At 43.5% G+C, this 22,955-nt stretch overlaps 2 protein-coding genes across 2 annotated transcripts in view; both read left to right on the top strand.

Moving 5' to 3' along the window:
* LOC147115816 (UDP-GalNAc:beta-1,3-N-acetylgalactosaminyltransferase 1-like) overlaps nucleotides 1-22,955 on the top strand; it is a 485,760-nt gene that overhangs the window by 98,970 nt on the left and 363,835 nt on the right. The gene's annotated exons all lie outside the window — the stretch shown is intronic.
* LOC147115817 (protein phosphatase 1L) overlaps nucleotides 1-22,955 on the top strand; it is a 311,711-nt gene that overhangs the window by 7,403 nt on the left and 281,353 nt on the right. The window lies entirely within an intron of this gene.

Genomic DNA, 22,955 nt, shown 5'->3' on the forward strand with positions numbered 1-22,955 from the left:
ATGGAACGAAGCGTGGCTTTTTCCAGTTGTCGCTTGAGGAGGTTGAAAGCTGAAATAGCCGTTGCCTCCAATGGAAATTGATGTAAGCCCCCAAAGTGCGGACTAAGTGATATACAAAGTCGATGACACTGGCTTGTTGTAAGAAAGACAGACCCAATAATTGAAGTAAAAACGGTTTATTCAGGCCTGGGGAGCTGTGGCTCTTGCGTCCCAACACAAGGCTCCGACTCCACCGAATCTCTTGAGGTTTACACAGTTATACACATATTCCGAGACCTCCTACTACAAGAGGTCCAATCGATTTAAAAGTCTATACATTAATCACTAACTAGGTGTGTCCAACTTATACAAGGTAGCCTATAACATAAGTTTCACTTTTCACTGCAGGGGCCTGTGGACCCTCTGATTTCTTGAAAATGAGTCATCAGGACATGTGATTTCTGAGAAACGAGTCATTCTCTCTTTTGACCACTACTAAGTTTCGTTTTTCCAGAAAAGGGTTATGTCAGTGTCTCTTTTTGTAAGTTTCATCTCTCTAAACTGGTATGGTCATTTCTGCAATTAAACATACGAATAATTAGTACATTTCATCTTTACACATTTTGCTGCCGCAATTGCGTTCTACTAAAAGTGCCCTGTTACGCTTATTTTTAAATCTTACTTCAGTCCCTCCTTTTGACCTTTTGGACAATTGTTCCAAAACAGGTCAACATGTATTTCCACTGCCTGGTGTCTGCCAAAGCGTGCACTCCCTGGCCTTCTACCAGTCTAGGTTATACATGTATATGTCTTATTAATTTGGAGGCCGACTTCCCCCCCCTGTGGTATGGTGGTCTTTCCTTTACGGTGGGCTTTCCTCTAGGGTGGGCTTTCCTTTATGCACTCCGTCCGGTGTAACCATTCCCGGGGCCCCTTAGACCCTGCACTAATGGTTGAGGCTTTTCTGCTCAAGCCTGTCCCTCATTCCCACGTGGGGTGTGTGACGTGCCAATTCGAGACTGTCATCACACACCAATCCTCATTCACCACCCTCCTGCCACCCTCCTTCTGCCACCTCCATCTTACGGTTGTCTGGCCCGGTCTTTAATTACCATGCCCAATTAATCCCATATAATTTCAGGGCTTCCCATCGCGTCTTACACCATTTGCCTTGGAGAGGCGGGGGAGTTGTCCATTCTTAACTTCGCTACCTGCCCCTCCTCAGGCTCGACTTCTTTCACTGCACCAATATCGGCCTTACTCATTCTGGTACAGAGGCACTGGAGAAATAAAAATACACAATATATCGTAATAACAATCATGAGGAATATCATTACGCCTTGTATCACTGAGGCGCCCAAAGTCCCCGACCATCCTGGTCCCCAATTATCAAAATATGAGGAAGTGGGTGAGTTTCCTCTAATGTTGTACTAATGTCTTTCTGTTGTCTTCTTTAAGTCTTCTATTTTATGATAATACTTTAAAATTTCCTTCGTTTCCTGCCGTAACTTCTGCCAAGCTTCCTCTAACTTAGGAATTGCCTTGGGCTCTGGTATGACATAAGTTTCAACCCTTTTTAGTAAGTCCCATATTATCAAATGACCAGGTTTTCCTATCTGTATAGGTATCTTTAGACCAAAACAAAGGTTTGGTTGGGGAATGGGACAAGCCATATCTTAATATTCATATTTTTGTTCAATTGTGGTGACACAACATGTCCCGTTGTTCATTGGTGCTACCCATGTCCAGTGTATCCCCCTTGGGTGTACCTCGAGGGTGCAATTGGTAATTTTCGTAAATCCGTACTCTGATGTGTCTCCCTCGGTGGGGGGGTGTGTGCACACCCATGTACTTCCCTTGTGGTGGCACCCGTCCACTACCACCCCCCTTTAGGTTTCATTCTTCTGTTTATTATCTTCATCCCTTTCCCAAAGCGCCTTGGTAGGGACATCATGATATTTAACCCACTTTCCCTTTGTACTTCTCCTATATTAATCACATCGTATCGGGGTTGTCCCCCTTCTGGGAATTGTGGGATGGCCATTACAAAGCCAATCATCTTAGTCCATGGGGTCAGACAATCGCCTGCCCGGTATACTTGTCCCATTTTACATCCCTTACATAGGCTTTTATTTGTGTCAATCCAAGGTTCCAGATCCTTATTAGTAATCCAATCAGGGATCTGTCCATTATTTATTTGCCTCATGTTATGCTGAGCATTCGACAGTAGCCATGAGCCCTACGTGGCACATATTAGTTCCTTATCGGTTTGGCGAGAAGCATTATTAAGTCTATCAATAATTGTATTGATTGTTTCTGCATGGGGGGCTACTATCTCTTCCACCCCCGACAATTGCATTATTGTTTGGTTTCCCTGCCAGTGTCAATTGCTGGCTATTTCCAGTAGCTTGTTTTAGTAACTTCTCTATTTTTGCTTGTAATTCTTCTACTCCTTAGTTTACTCCTTCTGTGTCCAAGCTATTAACTGTTGCTAACCCAGCCGCATACCCTGCTCCGGTCATTTCCAATACTCCCCGTTTCTTACATCTTTTTGTAAGATAGATTTTTTTTTTCTGTGGATCCTCTAATTGTTTTACCCACAGGGAGTTCCAGGTTTGTTTTGTATCTCAAAAGTACTCATATTAATGGCAAGCTTAGTAACTCTATGTGCTACAGTAAAATACACCTCATCCTGTGTTCTCCTTATTACTAATCCCCCTCGATAATGGCAATACTTATGTTCATCCCTAGGATCAAGGCGAGGACGCTCCATCTCATTCCGGATGTCCAATGTTCCTGTAATTACAAAAAGGGGGCTGGTCGTCACCAGCCAGTTAGAATTATTCTGCTCTTATCCATTTTATCAGTTCAAAATGCTGTACATCTGGTTCATTTCTTGTCCTGTGGCTCTGTCCCCAGACATACCTGAAGATGCAAACTATGGCATATAATATTATCATCATACACAGCCCTATCATTGGTATATGTAGTAACTCCCCCTTCCCATTCTTTATATCTTCTAGTATACTCCTCACTCTGTCAAAAAGGGCACCATCTCTGGTTTACTCATTGTCTTTCTTATATATTTTTAACTGAGTCCAGTGTTTCCACCTTCCTTTACCCGTTCCGGACCCATCTACATGAGCACATGTGTCACTATTCATTAATACTTCATAAGGTCCTGACCATCTAGGTGCTAGCCCTGGTTTGGCTGATATTATTTCTGCTATCACTTTGCTATCTATTGCTAAGACCGCCTTCTGGTCGTCCCGTGTATCCTGTTCTTGATCCCGTATAATCTGTTGGTCTTTGGCCTCATGTCTTTAACTATCTGTCCAGATTTATCTTTGGGTAACAGGACAGCCTCCCAAGCAGTCTCCCGGCCGTTTGAGACGGTGCTGCAATTAGTTTATAAGATAACTTCCATTTATCAAATCCTAATTTTCCTTCTATCACTGTGGGGAAATATCAGCTTAACATTAAGAAACTTAAATGTAATAATGTCCAATATCTTTAAATTCTATTCAGTAATACTGAAGTTGTTGCTTGGTGAACTCAAACAGCTGTCAGTGGAAAGGGTTAACTCCTTCGCAGGCTTTTGAAGGTGGAGCTAAACATTATTGCGTCACTTCACGCAACCCAAAAAACATCCCTGACTGAAAGACAGTTGTGGTTTCACACTTTGATTCAACATGAACATTTGGGCTTCATTGGTCAGATTCCCCCTCTCAATTGCTCGTTTAGCTGCCCATCCTCTTGTGTGCTTTAATTTATTATTACGCACTCTTTGGGTAGGAGAGAGGTTCCTACTCATTCCTTGATTATATTCTTGTCTCTTACGGGTCTTCCTCCTGGTGTCATATATCCCTGCCTACTCCCGCTATCATGTAATCAGACACCACCCCAAAGGCATTCCGACTATCTATATAGGTTTACACTTTTTCCTTTGGCTACCCCCCTTTGATCAAATCCTGTATAGGCTGGGCCATTTCTACTTTGTTTCCCGGGTCTGTCTGTTTGTTTAACTTATAATCTGGGGGCCAGTACACTTCATTCGCTTTAGGGTCGACTAAAGCTCCTACTTCTCACAGTATATCTATCCCTAGGATTGTTCCTTTGGTGTTCTCACATACCCACAACTGTGTAGGTACTATTATACATCCAATTGCTAGTAAGACTGTTTCGCTCTTATAAGTCCTGATTCTTCGTCCACCGATTCCTGCTATACTAACTGAAAGTTTCGTTTGGGGTAAGGGTAAGTCTGTCAATGAGATTGTGGCTCCTGTGCCTATTAACATTTTTCACTGTCGGCCCCCTACCAATGCGTCAACAAACATCCTCGGATCCCCCTCTCCTCTCTGGCGCGGTCCCTTCCTGTTGCCATCCCTAGAAGCTTGCGAGCAATCAAAGCACGCAGCCAGTCCTAATTTCCCTCCCATCTGTTTTTGGGCATTTGTCTCTTCCCTTGTGTCACTATGTATCCTAGGTAGACTACTTCATCCTTCCCTACCTATACCTTTCTAAGGTTTAACTCTAGTCCCGCCTTCTATAAGGCTTCCAGTACCATAGTCAATTAAATATTGTAGAGGGACCTGCCACTATCAGATATTCTTGCGGAGTGGAGTTATCTTATTCAATTCGGACTACACCAATTTACATCAACCAGAATTTCACTGTGGCCACAATGAAAGTCTGGTTTTAATAGGTTAATTTACCTCATAACTCCAAGGTTAGATCTTGGACTGAAACTTAATCTTTCATTAAACAAACTTTTTGTTGCTCTTCTCAGTTTTTACACTCCAGCTTAACTTAAATTGTAATAGGTTTTTTTTCCATTCTGAGGGCACAATCTTATTTGCACATTCTTAAACTTCCAAAATCCAAGACAAGACAAAAGGGGTTAAATGCTTTTCTTTAACACAGAGAAGTGGGTGGAGCTACAACACACAGCAGACATTTCTTTTTCCTAATGGACAGATTTTCAGACAAAGGAATATTGTATCCTCTTAAACATTCCTAATCAGGAAAACATCCACACTCACACATTTTTATACAAACTGTAATTTCAGCATATGTCTAAGGTTCCTTTCATTCAGCAAATCTCTTGTTTTACTTGTCTTGGTACAGATGCTAATAACTTCCATGTTGGTAAAGCTTTAAGTTTATCTTTTCCTTCCTTTTTAAATCTGTGACTCAACAGCTTTCCCTAGTTTCCAAATCCCTGTTTGTTTCTTTTTTTTTCCTTGCTGGGGTTTCAAATTGGTTCGCCTGCAAATTAGATCTTTTTCCTTCTTTATCTCTCCCTTCTGTTTCAATTCCATACATTATCTGTTGCCTCTTTATCTTTAGCTCCTCCCCACCAAGCCTTTGGCTCTCTGCACTGTTTTTTTTTCCAGGAGTCGGGTTATAGAATCCAGGTCCCTTGAGGATTCTTCTTCCACCCTCTTAGTCATAACTAACTGCTATGTTTAATGCTTAATTCACGGTATTGGTGAATTAGGTTTATACACTACGTTGCTCACCCCTATAGCGTTACTCTGATTAATTGCTCACTTCCTGTCAATCACTCTGTTTCGTTAAACACACCAACCCTTTAGTCCCGAGGTTTTGAGTTTTAACCTCTTTGTGACTGTAGGGGTTTTATTTCGTTCACTCACCACGGTGCACCCATTCATTCAATTGTTGAGATTTCGCCATCTCGCAGCTTTTAGGGAACTACCTGCCCCTAACGGAGGTTTCGCCGCCTCACGGCTTTTAGGGAACTACCTGCCCCTAACTGAGGTTTCACCGCCTCACGGTTTTTAGGGAACTACCTGCCCCTAACTGAGGTTTCACCGCCTCACGGTTTTTAGGGAACTACCTGCCCCTAACTGAGGTTTCACCGCCTCACGGTTTTTAGGGAACTACCTGCCCCTAACTGAGGTTTCACCGCCTCACGGTTTTTAGGGAACTACCTGCCCCTAACTGCAGTTTACCTTTTAACCGCCTTCAATTAAAGGTGTCTTTCTTTTTATAGTTCTTTTATACGTCGATTCTGACTCAACGTCTCACCGGCGATTAACCCCTAATTTTACAGGTGGTAATTAAAACATACTCACCCGTCTTAGGTTAACGCTGTCCGAGAGTCTTGTTCAGATCGCGTATCCCATCCTCGTCGCCAATTGATGTAAGCCCCCAAAGTGCAGACTAAGTGATATACAAAGTCGATGACACTGGCTTGTTGTAAGAAAGACAGACCCAATAATTGAAGTAAAAACGGTTTATTCAGGCCTGGGGAGCTGTGGCTCTTGCGTCCCAACACAAGGCTTCGACTCCACCGAATCTCTTGAGGTTTACACAGTTACACACATATTCCGAGACCTCCTACTACAAGAGGTCCAATCGATTTAAAAGTCTATACATTAATCACTAACTAGGTGTGTCCAACTTATACAAGGTAGTCTATAACATAAGTTTCACTTTTCACTGCAGGGGCCTGTGGACCCTCTGATTTCTTGGAAATGAGTCATCAGGACATGTGATTTCTGAGAAACGAGTCATTCTCTCTATTGACCACTACTAAGTTTTGTTTTTCCAGAAAAGGGTTATGTCATTGTCTCTTTTTGTAAGTTTCATCTCTCTAAACTGGTATGGTCATTTCTGCAATTAAACATACGAATAATTAGTACATTTCATCTTTACACATTTTGCTGCCGCAATTGCGTTCTACTAAACGTGCCCTGTTACGCTCATTTTTAAATCTTACTTCAGAAATGACTTTGCGTGAAGCAGGGGCTGGATCTTGTCAGAGAAGTGGGGTATCCATTTTGCATAATAGGCGAACATGCCGAGTGCCCGACGAAGAGAGCCGAGATTCGTAGGGGGAGGGAGCTCCTGAAGCGGACGAAGTCACTCCTGATCCAGTTTGATGACACCGTTGCCCACCCAGTAGCCAAGGATGTTGACTGATGGTACTGATTTCACAGATTTGGACTCATTTAAAGTTAAGTTGTGACGATGGAGAACGTCAAAAAATTTCTGGAGGTTGGTATCATGCTCCTTCTGGTCATGACCAGCAATGATGATATTATCCAGATATGGAAAAGTGTCGGTTAAGTTCCCCTGTTTGACTAGGCTATCCATTGCCTGTTGAAAGACGGCCACCCCATTGGTGACCCCAAATGGAAGGCGACAAAACTGGTAAAGCTGACCATTGGCCTCAAAGGCCGTATATTTTTTGTCAGAGTCCTTTAACGGTACTTGATGATATTTGCTCTTTAAATCAAAAGTTGAAAATACCTTGTAGTTGGCAAGGTTATTGACCATGTCATCGATGCGTGGTAGTGGGTAGGCATCCAGGTCGGTATACTGGTTAATAGTTTGCGAGTAATCGATGCAAAGACGTTTCTTGTGTTGCTTCAGAGGATTTTTAACAACGATGACTTGAACCCACCAGGAAGATGAACATGGCTCAATGATACCATCAGTTGGAAGGCGAGAGATTTCTGCCTCGATAAAGGATCGATCATCTTGGCTGAAACGTCGTGATTTAGTGACTATGGGCTTACATCGGGGAGAAAGATTGGAAAACAAGGAGGGCTCGTCGAGCGAAGCCGCCGAAAGCGCACAAAACAGTATTTGAAAATAGTACGCTCCGGCTTTGACCCTCCAAACTCGAAAGTGAGTCTTTTGTGTTGTTTCTGGAAATCCTGTCCCAGGAGCACATCACTACATAGGTTCTTGAGCACCCTGAGCCGGGTGGAGAAATAATTGCAGCCATTGAGAATAAGGTCGACAAGGCAAAAGCCCGAAGAATTGGTGGTCAGTGTCGTCAGAGCCATTGCAATTTCCCTGTCTGAGGGGTAAATACACAGTTTTAACTTACTGACATCCTGCTCACTAATGAAGCTGTCGGAGCTGCATGAGTCAATTAGTGCACTCAAAATGTGTCCATTTACCGAAACCTTCGTGGCTGCATGGGACAGACTTTGGGGAAAAACAGCTGTCATGGGAGGAGGGGCAGATTTACCCTTGACATCTGTAACCTTAGTAGTGGTTCTTGGGGGAGGAGCCGTTTTATAGATTGCAGCTGTAACCTTAGTAGTGGCTCTTGGGGGAGGAACAGTTTTATAGATAGTAGCTGCAAAACTAACAGGCGCTCTCGACCGGTATGCCTTAGAAAAGTGGCCTTTCTTACTAACAGCAGCTCTTGACTGGCATACCTTAGAAAAGTGACCTTTCTTGCTGCAATGATTGCAGGTTGCGTTACGAGCAGGACAGACTTTCCTATAATGGAACGCACCTCCACAGAAGAAACACTTCCTTCCAGGTTGCCAAGATGCCGCTAGGGCAGGGTCGTCATCAATGAAGGCTTCTAGGGTACGGTTGTCATCCGCTAAGTTAGAGTCATCATCGGTGAGGGCTTCCGCCCGAGACCTATCGAAGGAGTCATTAAAAGTGATAGCAGCAGCCCGTGCACGAGGTAAAAGATAGGTATCTGCATTCCTCTTTGCTAAGTCCAGGGAACACGCCTGGTCATCGGCAGCCTGTAACTCGAGGGTTTTATTCTCCAACAGATGCTGGCGTATGAAGGGAGACGTAATTCCATTAATAAAGGAATCGCGAATTAGCTCCTTCTGGTACTGCTCAGCTGTGACAGCTTTAAGGTTACAATCCTTGCTGAACCTGCGAAGCTTTTGAAGGAATTCGTCAAGTGATTCCCTGGGTTGTTGTCGAGTTGTGGCCAATAGATGCCGAGCAAAAATTTCATTTGGAGCCTTAACATACAGTCGCTGTAATATTAGGATAGCGGAGTCATAGTCTACACAGTCTTCGATATAGTCAAACACATGAGGAGATACATAATTGGTAAGTATCTCTAATTTATCAGGAACATTCTCACCACACACCCTGAGGAAGTTGCTGAAGGTACGATACCAGTGTTTCCATACCTTAGCAGTTGTAGGTGAATTTGGGTCCAGGTCAAGACGGGCATGTCTGAGTAGTTTGTCCATGATGGATTGATTTCTACGCCGGAGTTCTCTTCTGCAGTTGAAGTCGTAGCTGGCTGTTCCCGAAATCATTCAGAGCGTGGAGTCGATATCAAGTTGATTAAATTGACGTAATATAACTCACTACGCACTTGGTTTGAGCATAAAGCAAGGCTTTAATCAACTTGTTTCAGAACATGGAGGTCTAATTGTACTTCTAGTTCCTTGTCATACAAAATGTCCCTGGAAAGCTGGCCCACGCCTGAGTATTTATACTCCTTGGATGGCGCCACCAGCTGGCCGTCCAGCATTATTTCATGAGTAGTTTCTTGATGAATGATGAGATTTATAACAGAGTGTTCCACATATCCCATGAAAAGGCAGGCATAGCTAGGACCCATGCTGGTTCCCATAGCAACACCTTTGATTTGGAGGAAGTGAGTGGAGTCAAAGGAGAAGTTTTTATCAACACTTTTTTTGTCTTTTCTTCTCTCCCACATGGCAGCTGTCTTTCATTCTGCCAGCGCAATTTACACTTCATCAAGAGCCATCCTTTGTTTCTTAACCTGTTCCATTACCATCTCCTTTTGCCTTGAATATCTCTTAATGTCTCTTAACCTCTCCTGCCTTCTATCCTATCACAGACCTTCCCTTTTGTTCTTTCATCCCCTCCCCCCCCTTTCCCAGTCCCCACACTTGCTTAAAAATCTGTTCCATTTCCTGCTTTTTTCCAGTTCTGATGAAAGGTCATCGACCTGAAACGTTAACTCTGTTTCTCTCTTCACAGATGCTGCCTGACCTGCTGAGTATCTCCAGCATTTTCTGTTTTTATTTCAGATTTCCAGCATCTGCAGTATTTTCTTTTTGTAGAAACATATAGTTCCTGGCAGAGGTAGCACAGTACGTACATGAACTGATGCCAGACAACCCCACACTTTAGTAAAACAGGTTGTGATAGAATTCTGCTTGGAATCTGAGCGTCAAGAAAACATGTCAATTACATCATTTGTATCCCAGCCAGTTTAAAATATCTAATTGTGAAATGGAATTATTGTTACAATATCCAAATCCACACAATTTATCTTCTCATAAGGTTTGAAAAATTAGAATTCTAACTTTTTAAATATCTTTTTGCCATATGAGGCAGTTAATTATCATTTCAATGTCAGCTTGACTGAGAGGCTCGGACTCCCAGCTCTGAGTGAGAAGGTTGTAGATTTGAATCCCACATCAGGTTTTGGGCACATAATCTAGGCTGACACTTCAAGCCAGTACAAGGGAGTGGTGTATTTTCAGAGGTGCTGCCCTTAAGATGAGATGTTGAATTGAGGTCCTGTCTCCTGTTGAATTGGTTCAAGTGGATATTAAAGGTCCCATTGTAAGCTTCACAGAAGAACAGAGAGTTCCTCAGATGATCTAGTCAACATTCAGCTGTTTGCAGGACATTGCTGAAGAAGAAAATTGCAACGTTTGCCTGCGTAACAATGGTCACTACACTCCAAAAGTAATTTGAGGCATTTTAGTGATGTGAAAAGCTGATATATAAAAACATGTCTTTGTTTCTAACATGAACACTCAAACCATGACGAAGTTGTTTCTGAATGAAGATTTTACATTTAAATTTTTTTGTCTAGATGAGGATATAGTGAAATAAATAGGAAAAATTACCTCTAGAAGTCCCGTAAGGGGTTCATTCGATGAGTGTAAGAAAATGTAGAAACATTTGTGACCAGAGGAGCCAGGAGTAACTATGAAAAAACTAGCTGCAGAGGCTAAACACTACAGTAAAAAAACATAAGAACATAAGAAATAGGAGCAGGAGTAGGCCATACGGCCCCATTCAATAAGATCATGGCTGATCTTCGACCTCAACTCCACTTTCCCGCCCGCTCTCCATTTCCCTTGATTTCCCCCAGAGTCCAAAAATCTATCTTGCCTCAGCCTTGAATATACTCAAAGACTCAGCATTCACAGCCCTCTGGGGCAGAGAATTCCAAAGGTTCACAACCCTCTTAAGTGAAGAAATTCCTCCTCATCTTGGTCTTAAATGGCCTACCCCTTATCTTGAGACTACGCCCCCTAGTTATTGACACACCAGCCAGGGGAAACAACCTCTCAGCGTCTACCCTGTCAATTCCCTTCAGAATCTTGTATGTTTCAAAACTTTCCATCTACGACAATTGGAGGGCAGCCACCGTCTACAAAGTACAAAGACTTGAAACTGAAGATGAGCAAAAATAGTAAATATTGTGAATGATTACTTCATTCAAGTATTTTTAAAGGAAGACATAAGCAACATGTCCCCCCCCAAACAGAGTTAAGTGAAGCAAATTCATTGATTTTGATATAAATTAGATGGAAATCTTGGGCATGCTAGAGGGTTCAAAACAGTTAAGTCCCCAGAAATAGATGCTATTTATTCCAGAATTCTGGGAGAGAAATTCTTTTACAATTAATGAACTTAGGAAGCATTCCCAATATGTTTACAATGTTGCTAGCATATAGGATCCGCTATTTACGGGGAAGCGGGAGGGCGAAAACAATCTGGAAATGCATCAAAGCTGGGTTGCGGAGTTCCTGCCGAATTTAACAGCAGAACCTCATTATAATTTTTTCCTTCCATTTCCCACCCAGCAGTCGGCTAAATTGACAGGCTGGTTGCTGGATGGGAAAACCAGCGGTAGGAGGACGCAGCTAGGGACTCTTGGGGGCGGTCCCTGGCAATCACAAAGTGGAAGTCCGGAGATCCCACGGGGCCTGGGGGGAAGAGAGAGGCAATTTGGAGAGGGGAGGGTAGAGATCGGGACCGGGTTGGGGCACGGTGGTGGTTGGGGGTCGAGAGACAATCAGGAGATTGGAAGGCTGGAAATCAGTGCTGGGGGTTCCTTGAGAGGCCGGGGGCGCTTGCCTGCTCCTCCTGGCCCACAAGGAGTGCTGTAAAAGGCACTTACCTTCTTGAGGCAGCAACTCCCACCTCCCTTTTACTGCCGGGTTTCCCGAGCTCTGGGAAACTCACATGGCAACTGTTTAAATTTAAATCAGGCTCCCAATTTCACTGTGGGAGTCTGATTTAAATATGTTAATGAAGTGTCCCGCCGATCCGCGGCAGGACACTCACACGCCACAAAACCCGCCACCATGAAAATGGCAACAGGCACATATGTGGCGGGTTGGGGAAGAGTTCCCATTTAAAACATTTTTAACCTTCCTGGCCCTCTCCCACCTGTCATGGGGGGTTGATATCGAGGCCGTAGTGCCCAGAGGAAATATTCTCCCAGTGACAATTAGAAAATGAAATATAGGTTTATGACATAGAGTTGCTCATTATTGAGGTCCTAATTGCAAAGTTTCAGTGAATATTGATGTGCACACTGTACCTGCATTTACAACTATTGTTTGAAATTGGTGCAATTACTTGTTTTACATTACACTAAAAAGTGCAGTTATTGAACTGATGTTCTTTCTGGTTTGTTGTGAGACAGGATATATATAATGTGGAAAATATGCCTTTTTTCCCATCCTGTAATAATTTGATTTTCAATAAGCACAACATAAATCACAAGATTGGTTCAAGTTTGTGTGCATATACTATATAAGCTTTGTATTGCCGTAATATTAAAAGACATTCAATTGAAAAATACTTCTAGTATATTAGATAAAGGAAACACTTTTTATCTGTAGAACTGCTACAGCTCGTGTTTAAATATTTTTAAGTTATACCTGATTAGATTTAATGCTCAAATCTGAGGCATTGTGTGATTAGGGATAATATAGATATATCACGCACCCTTGGCATTGACTTTGTGCTGCAATAGGAGGGAGCTAGCTGGCAGCTTCTGTGAGTTAAGGCTTCTGAAACATGGTCCATTTTTTCTTGCAATTTTCTTGAATTCATATTGTGCTCTTTATGTAAAAGAACAAGGTGAAAGGCGGAATAAGGAAAAGGGGAAGCACGGTCAAAGAGATGGGTTTTCAGGAGGCTTTTGAAGAGAACTGTGGCAGATGGAGTTCAATGTGGGAAAGTATGAGGTTATCCACTTCGGACCTAAGATCGATCAATCAGAGTATGTTCTAAATGGCGAGAAGCTAGGAACTGTAAATGAGCAGAGAGATTTAGGGGTCCAGGTACAGAACTCACTAAAAGCTAGTGGGCAGATACAAAAAATAATTTAAAAGGCTAATAGAATGTTGGCCTTTATCTCAAGAAGGCAGGAATACAATGGGGTGGAAGTTATGTTACAGCTGTACAGAGCACTGGTTAGACCCCATCTGGGGTATTACATTCAGTTCTGGGCACGGCACCTCAGGAAGGGTATATTACCCTTGGAGGGGGTGCAGCGTAAATTCACCAGAACGATACCGGGATTAAAAAAGTTAAATTCTGAGGACAGGTTGCATAGACTAGGCTTGCATTCCCTTGAATATAGAAGATTAAGGGGTGATGTAATTGAGGTGTTTAAGATTATGAAAGGATTTGATAGGGTAGATAGGGAGAAACATAAGAACATAAGAAATATGAGCAGGAGTAGGCCATTTGGTCCCTCGAGCCTGCTCCGCCATTCAATAAGATCATGGCTGATGATCTACCTCATCTCCACTTTCCTGAACTATCCCCATATCCTTTGATTCCCTTAATATTCAAAGATCTATCGATCTCTGTCTTGAATATACTCAATGACTAAGCCTCCACAGCCCTCTGGAGTAGAGAATTCCAAAGATTCACCACCCTCTGTGTGAAGAAATTTCTCCTCATGTCAGTCCTAAATGGCCGACCCCTTATTCTGAGACTGTGACCCCTGGTTCTAGACTCCCCAGCCATGGGAACCATCCTCCCTGCATCTGCCCTGTAAGAATTTTGTATGTTTCAATGAGATACCTCTCATTCTTCTAAACTCTAGAGAATATAGGCCTAGTCTACTCAATCTCTCCTCATAGGACAATCCCCCCCATCCCAGGAACCAGTCTGGTGAACCTTTGTTGCACTCACTCTATGGCAAGTATATCCTTCCTTAGGTTAGGAGACCAAAACTGTACACAATACTCCAGGTGTGGTCTCACCAGGGCCCTATATAATTGCAGTAAGACTCAAATCCTTTTGTAATAAAGGCCAACATACCATTTGCTTTCCTAATTGCTTGCTGTACCTGCATGTTAACTTTCAGTGATTCGTGTACAAGGATACCCAGGTCCCTCTGAACACCAACACTTCCCAATCTCTCGCCATTTAAAAAAATACTCTGCTTTTCTATTTTTCGGACCAAAGTGGATAACTTCACATTTCTCCACATTATATTCCATTTGCATTGTTCTTGCCCACTCACTTAGCCTTTCTATATCCCCTTGAAGCCTCCTTGCATCCTCCTCACAACTTGCATTCCCACCCAGCTTTGAATCATCAGCAAACTTGGATATATTACATTTGATCCCCTCATCCAAATCATTGATGTAGATTGTGAATAGCTGAGGCCCAAGCACTGATCCTTGCGGTACCCTACTAGTGACAGCCTGCAAACCCAAAACTATTTCCTCTGGTGGGGGAGTCCAGAACAAGGGGGCAAATCCTTTAAAATTAGACCTTGGCCATTCAGGGGTGATGTCAGGAAGCACTTCTTCACACAAAGGGTAGTGGAAATCTGGAACTTTTTCCACCAAAAAGCTGTTGAGGCTAGGTCAATTGAAAATTGCAAAACTGAGATAGATTTTTATTAGGCAAGGATATTAAGGATTACTGAACCAAAGCAGGTAGATGTAGTTAAGATACAGATCAGTCATGATCTAATTGAATGCTGAAACTGGCTCAAGGGGCTGAATGGCCTACCGTTCCTATGTTCCTTCCTTCCGAGAGGGATGTCGGTGGGGAAGATGTAGCAAGATGAAATGGTTTTGGAAGAGAATTCCAATGAGCAGGAATATAGTGACTAAATGGTTGGCTTGTGAAGATGGATGAGAGGGGTTGGGGAGATATTAAGCGCTAAGTTGTGACTAGTCTGATAATTTACTGAACATACACTAACAATGAGAAGTGTCTCAAAAAGGCTACACTTTCGTCAGATCAAGTACATTTTAGAATCAAACATTTTTTTCAGAATATGTGGACTGATTGTGCCAAACTTACAATCCAATCTTACTGTGACTGTATCACACCTTGTACTAATTTGTTGCTGATCTCAACACAAGAAATCTGTGTTTTCTCATTTCCTTATCTTACAAATCTGATTGATGCCATATGCAGCTTGTTCAGTTGAAATATATTTTTCAATCATATACAATCATTCAATCCTTTGAAAGAAAGAAGACTTTGCATTTATATAGCAACTTTTATGACCTTATGATGTCTCAAAGTGCATCAAAGCCAATGAAATACTATTTGAAGTGTAGTCACTGTTGTTATGCAAGGAAATGTGTCAGTCAGTTTGCACATGAGAGAATGAAGCTGCATGAAAGTTTTATATATAAATGGGAAGGGCTAGAGATGTTATTCGCCAGGGAAGAATGGGAAATTGGATGAGTGGGAAGAGGGATTTGCACTGGTCAAAGCATGTGTGCATACAGTGACAAGTCTCGTTGCAGTGCTGATTTGGAATGGATGCAAGCCTGATGCACTGCAGCAGTAACCTCAAGCGAATTCAAACAAGGTATGGCGTTACATTAGCTTTAATACGGAGGATTGTTTACTATCATAGTGTATTTGCTTATCCTTGTAATGAGAGATTGCACATGGACAACCCTTTACAAACATAAATGGAGCTTTGGACATAAGAATATAAGAAATAGGAGCAGGAGTAGGCCATTCAGCCCCTCGAGCCTGATCCGCCATTCGATGAGATCATGGCTGATCTTCTACCTCATCTCCACTTTCCTGCACTATCCCCATATCCCTTGAATCACTTAATATTCAAAAGTCTATCGATCTCTGTCTTGAATATACTCAATGACTGAGCCTCCACAGCCCTCTGGGGTAGAGAATTCCAGTGAAGAAATTTCTCCTCATCTCAGCCCTAAATGGCTGACCCCTTATTCTGAGACTGTGACCCCTCGTTCTGGACTCCCCGGCCAGGGGAAACATCCTTTTTGCATCTACCCTGTCAAGCCCTGTGTTATGAATCTTATGATCCATGAAGAAAGACTCATGAAATAACACTGGACGGCCAGCTGGTGGCGCCGTCCAAGGAGTATAAATACTCGGGCGTGGGCCCAGCTTGCCCAGGACATTATGTAAACAGGAACTAGTGAAAGATAACTAGACCTCCATGTTTTGAAACAAGTTGATTAAAGCCTTGTTTTATACTCGAACCAAGTGCGTAGTGAGTTTTATAACATCACCCTGTAAGAATTTTGTATGTTTCAATGAAATCACCTCTCATTCTTCTAAACTCTAGAGAATATAGGCCTAGTCTACTCAATCTCTCCTCATAGGACAATCCCCTCATCCCAGGAATCAGTCTGGTGAACCTTCGTTGCACTCCCTCTATGGCAAGTAGATCCTTCCTTAGGTAAGGAGACCAAAACTGTACACAGTACTCCAGGTGTGGTCTCACCAGGGCCCTGTATAATTGCAGTTGATGCTGTGGGTTCAGATTTACTCCTTCATGATCAGAGTTTGAGTTGGGGGCAATACCAGTAGTGTGTGGGATGTTCTCTTTATGGTGCTAACTACTTTCCTGCAGGGGATGAAATGGAGGAGGATGGAGCAGCAATGAGGTAGGAAGTCAAAGGTTGCAACATTCCACTGGGTTAGTACAGTGGTGCTTACCAATAATATTAGTGGAGCCCCCTTCCCTTGTTCTCAGTCAGTCACACAACGTGACCCTCAGAGCACCACCTACAGGTGCAATAACCTTCAGCATGCTCAGTTTTCAATAGTATATAGATATATGTATATGTGTATATTATATACTTATCTATTACACATATGTGTTCATGTATATATATCTCCATTTTATATTAAAATTGGTACATGAGACACATGCTTCATTGAAAACTCATTATTAACTCTATCTGCTACTCCTATAGATAATGCTGTGATAGGCCTTTTCAATGTTGCAGTAAAATGTAGCCTTCAGCTGTTGGTGGCTCTTTTCCCCATCAATGGTGTCACACTGTATGACACACAATGGCCCTGAATTTGCGGTTGGAGGCTTCCCGCGGGCGGGTGCCTCCGACCAGCAAAAAATCGACAAACTTACCTGATGGTCCCGGAGGTTCAGACACTCGCAATTCCTGGGCCTCTATGCATAGGTCTGCGTAGAGGCCCACGTATCCCAGGGGTGCATGCAGTTCGCGAACGCCCCTGGGATCACGTGGGCCAGCCCAACCAATGGAAAAAAAGGGATCCCCATTTATATTTATGAGGATTCTGCATGTACCTCCATAAGTATGAATGGGAATACCCCCAAAAATACATGTACATTTCAAATAAATTAAAAAAAACATCACATATTTAAAATTAATCAAAATGGCATTTAATTAAATATTTAAAACAAAAATGTAATTTTTTGAAAAATAAATTGACATTTTAAAGGGGCTAAAAATAAACTTGCCTTACTTCACGTTTTCAAATGTATAAATTATTTCAAAAAATGTATTTTTCTGTTCTTTAAAAGTCTTACACTGGTAAAAGCAGGCCTTACGCCTGCTTTTACCAGGCGTAAGAATTTCATGGGCATTCACTGGGCAGAAGTTGGGCAAATAGTCCAACTCTCCACCCGCGGATGCCTTTTTCCCAGGGATGCGGAGGATCTGTCAAGAAGATTCTTGACAGATTGCAAGTTCCGGTTTTTAGCGCATGCACTTCGCATGCTTAAACTTGGAACTTGTGCAGCCCCTGCAGGCGCGTACACACCCTTACGCAAATTATGGCCCAATAGTTGATATTTTATACTGACGTTATATTACCATGTAATCATGCCATCTGGCCACTGGATTCCTACAAATTGCTCAAACTGCTTTTTAATTTTTTTTTCATTTACCAATTATTTTTGAGACAGAGAGAAAGGCAGATAGGCAGTCTCTTTCTTCATCCTAATTAGATGTTTTTTAAAGTAAGTCTAATTTTGAAAGCAAACAAACCCTCCTTGAGGAAACCAACAGGAAAGGAGGGAGGAAGAGGAGGTGGACAACAGGTTGAGAGTGACGGGGTTTCTGGATTCTCATCATCTGCTTTGGGTGTGAGTAAGTGGAAGTTGGATGAGTTAATAGAGGGTTAAGAGGGAGGTGAGTGACAGCGGAGCAAGTGGTAGAAGAGGACACATGACATGAGCATGTCGTTCAAATGGGAGGAGGTAAGATTAGTGATGAAAGTAAGGGGTGGTAGCAAGGGGATGGGATAGTGTGAAGGTACAGGAGTAGGGTATACAATGGGAGTGAGAGGGTAGGGAGAAGCACGAGTGATTGGGGAGGGTATGGGAGGGAACCCGCTGGGGGATACATGTCCTCTGCAATCCCAACCTCAAATTCAGCCTGCAGATATTGATGGCCCCTTTCCTCATCACTCCATGCTATAGTACCGCCCTTGCACCCGAAAGGCACAAAGGAGAAAAACATAAAAAACCAGAAAAGGCCGAAGAGAAAACCAAAATGAAGAGTTATGAAGAGAGAAGCACAAGAGATAAGAGACACAGAAGCAGAAGCGGGACAGAAAGAGAAAAAGCAACCCAAAGACAGCAGAGACAGATAAGAGAGAGACCCCCCTCCTACTTATCATACGCAATGCTGCAGGAGAATATATATATTATATATTTTATATATATAATCTATTTTGGTTTATTTCATTCAAACTGAGGTTCTCTACCTATTTGTCCATGTCATCATCTGAACAAGCCAAATTTAGATGCATTTTATTGCTACTGTCTGAAATTATAATTTAAATGCTTTGAGCCATTGTATAACAGATTCAAACATGTTCACTAATTCACTAAATGTTTGCTATTGTAGAAAACACATATTTAGATAGCTTGCTCAATGTTTATGCCTGAAAATAGATTAGTTAGGTCATTCAGAGTCTGCTTACATGCTTTCTTAGGTTCCCATGCTCTCGGGAGAAAGCAATTCCCTATTTTGCACTTTCTGGTGTCCCTTGTCCTTGTATTTAATGTCTCAAAATCAAAGATGAGTGACATTTCCTGTAGTCATCTACCTAGAATAGTAATGGTGGTATCTTTCCGTACTCTAAATATTCACTGTGTGCCACCAAGAGACCCAACAGAATTAATCAGATATTAATATCTAGACCAGATAAACATAGCAGGATACCCGAGTACGTAGTGTACTGGGAAACTGCCAAAAATAGTTTCGTGTTTAGCAGAGAGTTGCTTTCAGGAATTTAACTGGTTATTAACCAGTGTAATGAAGTAATTTTACTCAGATTGTTGTCACCTCCCAAATGTGTGCCCATCTTTCCTACAGCTCCATATTTGAATCTCTTCAATCAGGTTAAAAATTAAGAGTAACTCCAGTATGATTTGGACAGGTTGGGTGATTGGGCAGAAGCATGGCAGATGCAATATAATGTGGATAAATGCGAGGTTATCCACTTTGCTGTCAAAAACAGGAAGGCAGATTATTATCTGAATGGCAATAGATTGGGAGAAGGGGAAGTGCAACAAGACCTGGGTGTCCTTGTGCACCAGTTGCTGAAGGTAAGCATGCAGGTGCAGCAGGCGGTTAAGAAGGCAAATGGTATGTTGGCCTTCGTAGCGAGAGGGTTCGAGTACAGGAACAAGGATGTCTTGATGCAGTTGTACACGGCCTTGGTGCGACCACGCCTGGAGTATTGTGTGTAGTTTTGGTCGCCTTATCTGAGGAAGGATGTTCCTTCCATGGAAGGAGTTCAGCGAAGATTCACCAGGCTGATACCTGGGATGGCAGGAATGACATATGAGGAGAGATTGGGTCGATTGGGCTTATACTCGCTGGAGTTTAGAAGAATGAGAGGGGATCTCATTGAAACATATAAAAATACTAACAGGACTAGATAGACTGGATGCAGGAAGGATGTTCCCGATGGCCAGGGAGTCCAGGACCAGGGGTCACAGTCTAAGGATAAGGGTGTGGAGACGCCGGTGTTGGACTGGGGTGGACAAATGTAAGAAGTCACACAACACCAGGTTATAGTCCAACAGTTTTATTTGAAATCACAAGCTTTCGGAGTGCTGCTCCTTCGTCAGGTGAAGTGGAGAGATGCATAAAGGCACTGTGACGGGGTGTGGGGAGCCACGGGGCCGTGTAGACACGGGGCCGTGCTCTCCGGGTAATGTAGGTTCTGGACCCAAGTGCAGAAACGAGGCGAGAGGCAAATATACAGTACTTTGTTTGAACTTTACTAGATTCACACATAACTAGATTCATACAAGGAACGCAACAACATACATAAGAACTCGAGACAAGTTACAAAACGGCTAGTCAAGATAGGAACTCAGGACAGCTTCCATGAGGCCACCCACTTGTCCATACTGAGCCTGAGACAAGCTACCACAAGGGCAACCGGCTTGCCGAGACGAGACTCGAGACAAGCTACCACAGGGGTAATCGGCTTGTCAATACAGAGCTCAAGACAAGCTTCCACATAGCAACACGCTTGTCCAGCCCAGCACCTTATCAAGACTAAGAACAACAAGAACACAAACTTAGATACATCTTAAATACAGAGCTCGAGAACCATGGCAGCCAGCTAGTCAAAGCCAGCAGCCACAGAGCAAAGGCTAGTCCCCGGTTCCCCGGTTAGGACTGAGCACAGAGGAAAGCAACCACAGAACTTATATACCAAGAAAACCAGGTGAAACCCATGAACAGCTAACAGGCCGTTAAGAATTAACACAGGAGGCTAGGAACAATTAACAAAGGGCTAGAAACAATTAAACAAACAAGTGAAGGTGCGATCTAGAGGTTACAGAAGGAACTGACTGGCACCCTCACAGGCACAGCTTATATAGTCAGAGAATAATGCCAGATGATTACAGGTAATCTTTCTAACTGCCATTTATCACACCTCGGCAGAGAGATAATCACAGCAATCAAAGGTGTGAATGGTGTCCAAACAGGTTAGTCAGGAAAACATTACATCAAAGAACAATGAGGTGGGGTCACAAGGGGTCAAATGTTGCAGATGCTGGTGTTTCTATGAAAAACAAAAAACAGACAAAAAAACATTTTTCTTTTGGCTGGAAATCACAGCAGGTCCGGACGCATCTGTGTAGAGAGAACAAGCCAACAACGACTCGAGTCTGGATGACCCTATGTCAGGTGGGGTTACATGTAGCATGACATGAACCCAAGATCCCGGTTGAGGCCGTCCTCATGAGTGCGGAACTTGGCTATCAGTTTCTGCTCTACGAATTTGCATTGTCGTGTGTCTCGAAGGCCACCTTGCAGAATGCTTACCCGAAGATCGGAGGCTGAATGTCCTTGACTGCTGAAGTGTTCCCCGACTGGGAGGGAACAGTCCTGCCTGGCGATTGTTGCGCGGTGTTCGTTCATCCGTTGTCGCAGTGTCTGCATGGTCTCGCCGATATACCATGCTCCGGGGCATCCTTTCCTACAACGTATGAGGTAGACAACGTTGGCCGAGTCACATGAGTATGTACCATGTACCTGGTGGGTGGTGTCCTCACGTGTGATGATGGTATCTGTGTTGATGATCTGGCATGTCTTGCAGAGGTTGCCGTGGCAGGGTTGTGTAGTGTTGTGGTCGCTGTTCTCCTGAAAGCTGGGTAATTTGCTGTGAATGATGGTCTGTTTGAGGTTAGGCGGCTGTTTGAAGGCGAGTAGTGGAGGTGTGGGGATGGCCTTAGCGAGGTGTTCGTCGTCATCGATGACATGTTGAAGGCTGCGAAGAACATGGCGTAGTTTCTCCACTCCGGGGAAGTACTGGACGACGAAGGGTACTCTGTTGGTTGTGTCCTGTGTTTGTCGTCTGAGGAGGTCTATGCAATTTTTTGCTATGGCCCGTCGGAACTGTCGATCGACGAGTCGAGCATCATACCCCATTCTTACGAGGGCGTCTTTCAGCGTCTGTAGGTGTCCATCGCGTTCCTCCTCGTCTGAGCAGATCCTGTGTATTTGCAGGGCTTGTCCATAGGGGATGGCTTCTTTAACGTGGTTAGGGTGGAAGCTGGAGAAGTGGAGCATCCTGAGGTTGTCTGTGGGCTTGCGGTAGAGTGAAGTGCTGAGGTGTCCGTCTTTGATGGAGATTCGTGTGTCCAAGAATGAAACCGATTCTGAGGAGTAGTCCATGGTGAGTTTGATGGTGGGATGGAACTTGTTGATGTTATCGTGTAGTCTTTTCAGTGATTCTTCGCCGTGGGTCCATAGGAAGAAAATGTCATCGATGTATCTGGTGTATAGCGTTGGTTGGAGGTCCTGTGCAGCGAAGAAGTCTCGCTCAAACTTGTGCATGAAGATGTTGGCGTATTGGGGTGCGAATTTGGTCCCCATGGCTGTTCCGTGTGTTTGGGTAAAGAACTGGTTGTCGAAGGTGAAGACATTGTGGTCAAGGATGAAGCGGATGAGTTGTAGGATGGCGTCTGGAGATTGGCTGTTGTTGGTGTTGAGTACTGAGGCTGCCGCAGCGATGCCGTCATCGTGGGGGATACTGGTGTAGAGTGCCAAGACGTCCATCGTGGTGAGGAGTGTTCCTGGTTCAACTGGTCCGTGGGTGCTGAGTTTCTGTAAGAAGTCTGTAGTGTCGCGACAGAAGCTGGGGGTTCCCTGTACGATGGGTTTCAGGATGCCCTCGACGTATCCAGAGAGGTTCTCACACAGGGTTCCGTTGCCTGATACGATAGGACGTCCGGGTGTGTTGGCTTTGTGTATCTTTGAGAGGCAGTAGAAGTCTCCCACGCGGGGAGTACGTGGGATGAGAGTGCGTAGGATGCTTTGAAGGTCTGGATCGAAGGTCTTGATCAGTCTGTTGAGTTGGCGGGTGTGTTCTTTGGTCGGATCTGCAGCTAACTGTCTGTAGTGTTCCTGGTTGACCAGTTGTCGGTATGCTTCTTTGCAATAGTCCGTTCT

This window comes from Somniosus microcephalus, chromosome 6 (assembly GCF_052327205.1).
Source record: "Somniosus microcephalus isolate GS21.2 chromosome 6, FLI_Smic_1.0, whole genome shotgun sequence".
Classification (NCBI taxonomy): Eukaryota; Metazoa; Chordata; class Chondrichthyes; order Squaliformes; family Somniosidae; genus Somniosus; species Somniosus microcephalus.